We start from the raw sequence: 2573 nt of genomic DNA on the forward strand, positions 1-2573 counted from the left end.
TTGAAGAAGTGGTCGAGTACGAATTCGACCAACTAAAGTTCGAGGAGTATCTGTCGTCCTCCTCCTCCAGATCCTCTGCCCCTCGCAAGCGCAGGAAGATCAAAGCCACCGTTGCTACGGTAGCTGCACCTTGCAATGCCCTTCCGGCCTCCAACAAAGCCGGATCTACAGATCTGAACTCCTCATCAATCAAGGAGATAACCGCTGTAGCCGCGCCAACTTTATCGAAGAGGGCACGCCAAAGGCAGCGCTAACGACTTGCGTACCGATTTGCTAAGGCTTTGGAGCCTGTTGACTGGATTGGTTATGAGGCAGACTTGAAACGCAGAAGGCACCAAGTTCCCCAACAGCAAATAAATGGCCTCTCCTCCAAACCAACAGCGAATGAGTGGATCCAAGTCAAACGGACCCGTTCCTATCCCAATGGATTCCGCACTTCCGGTGAAGCCTCACGACCATAGAGGCTCGTCTCGTTTCAAGATAAGGATGACGGATTGCCTGGGTCCTTTGCACGAGGATCGAGACAAATTTCCGATCAAAGAACACTTGGGTCAAGTGACTGAACCCCGAGCAACTGCTCTAGCTGGGGGTCGCACACGTCCTCGCAACAAGTCAGAGCCTTCCTATAATGGGAAAGCCCCTGCAATTGACCGCCTCGGACGGCGAATTGAAGACCAGGAGCCCGTTGAGATCCGTCGTTCCCAAAAGCGTGGTTCCAAACGTGTGACTCTTGAGAACGATTATAAGACGATAAATCCCCTGAAAGAAACGTATTCATCTGATGATGACAATGTTATACCCAGGGAGTCATGCCAACACGCGATAGGTTACTCCGGTCTTCAGACCGATGAGTTGTACTATCAGGTTGGGGGTACGAACAGATCTCGAAAGAGAAGTACCTGAGAAACGGACTCTCATTATCCGTGCACAAACATTATCAGGGTAGTATTATCAGCGTGTAGCTGCCCCAAGACCGCTCCGTAGAGGGTCTCGGTATTCAAGAGGATCTCTAACGGAATGGCCAAGTCCAGACCAAAGCGTCTCCGTAAAAAGCGATCGGCTGTTCAAGGTGACGAACTCCCGGAAGTCACAATAAATATGGCTGATAAGGGAAAGTCGATTCGACCTTCTAGCTCTGACCCGCTTTTATCTCATCGTCTAACCCGGTTGCGATCAGGAACTATTAGACAAAGAGATTATCAGAGAATGCATAGGGGATTATCCTCGGATGATGAAGCATCAGATGCTAACTCGGTAATCGCTTCTGATAATACGGTATTCAGTCTGGGACAATCCCACGAAGTGTTCATGATCAACACCAAGCAAATCACCAAAATTCTTGAGGATGCTCTAACTAAGCGAAAAGAGGCATTCAAGATTGAAATGGAAATGGCTATGCTACAGATGAAGGAAGAGCATGATCAACAAATTCAGGTTCTGTCCAATCAGTTCGGTGAATCCAGTCGTCGTAACCATACTGATCAAGCAGGCAGCGATTCAGATGTGGATGAACGTCTCAATGCTGAAAACCCTCCCGTTGACCAGAACACTGGGGGTGGTCCCGCTAAAAATAATAACAACGGGGGTGGTCTCGTCAATGATGACAACACTGGGGGTGGCCCTGTTGTTCCTCTCACATCGTCCGAAGCATGATACAGACGAGGACGAAAAAAATAAAAGATCTCGACAGCAAAATCAACGCTCTAATATCTGCTCGAGAGGTGAAAAGGACCGGCATTCTGTGTCCCTATCCAAGGGAGTGTGATTCAATAGCATACCCGACGAAGTTCAACCTGATTAACTTCACGCCGTTTGACGGGAAGGGTTCGCCCACACAACATCTGAAGGGTTCGCCCACACAACATCTGATCTACTTCAAGTCCCACTTGGGTATGATCTCCGGCAATGAAGCATTGATGGTTCGAAGTCCCACTTGGGTATGATCTCCGGCAATGAAGCATTGATGGTTCGGTCATTCGTTGGCACCCTTCGTAGGCCCACCTTCGATTGGTACCGCCATCTTAAGTCCAGAAGTATTAATAACTGGGAAGACCCTGAGAGCCTATTCCTCGCTCATTTCTTTGATGATGATGCTGAGGTGTCAATCAGGACACTCTTCAATGAGAAGCAAGAAGACGACGAGACGGTCGACGACTTTGTCAAACGCTTCCAAAATAAGGTAATGAACTGCCGAGATCCGACCACGGAGGACTTCCTCCTCCAAACATGTCATAACAACCTATCTATTGAGATATTGGAAGTTATGGGAGTCGCACCGTCCAACACATGGAAAGAGTTGAAGGTGCGCGGAGAGCGGGCCGAACGCTTCCTCCGAAGGAAGAAGGCCGAGAGGAGCCAACCAACGACGAATCTTCCAAACTCAAACTTCTCCTCCCGTGGTAAGGGAAAGGCACCTGCAGCAGTTGTGGACGTTAATTAGACATCGCAACAACTCTGAATGCAGCGAAAGACTTCGGATCCGAGACTCCAAAAAGAGTACTCTTTTAAGGACGAAGACGTTCCAGTCATCTTCGAATCCCTTCTTGAAAACAACAAGATCAAGCTACCACCTA

The sequence above is a fragment of the Asparagus officinalis genome, chromosome 4, assembly GCF_001876935.1.
Source record: "Asparagus officinalis chromosome 4, Aspof.V1, whole genome shotgun sequence".
Taxonomy (NCBI): Eukaryota; Viridiplantae; Streptophyta; class Magnoliopsida; order Asparagales; family Asparagaceae; genus Asparagus; species Asparagus officinalis.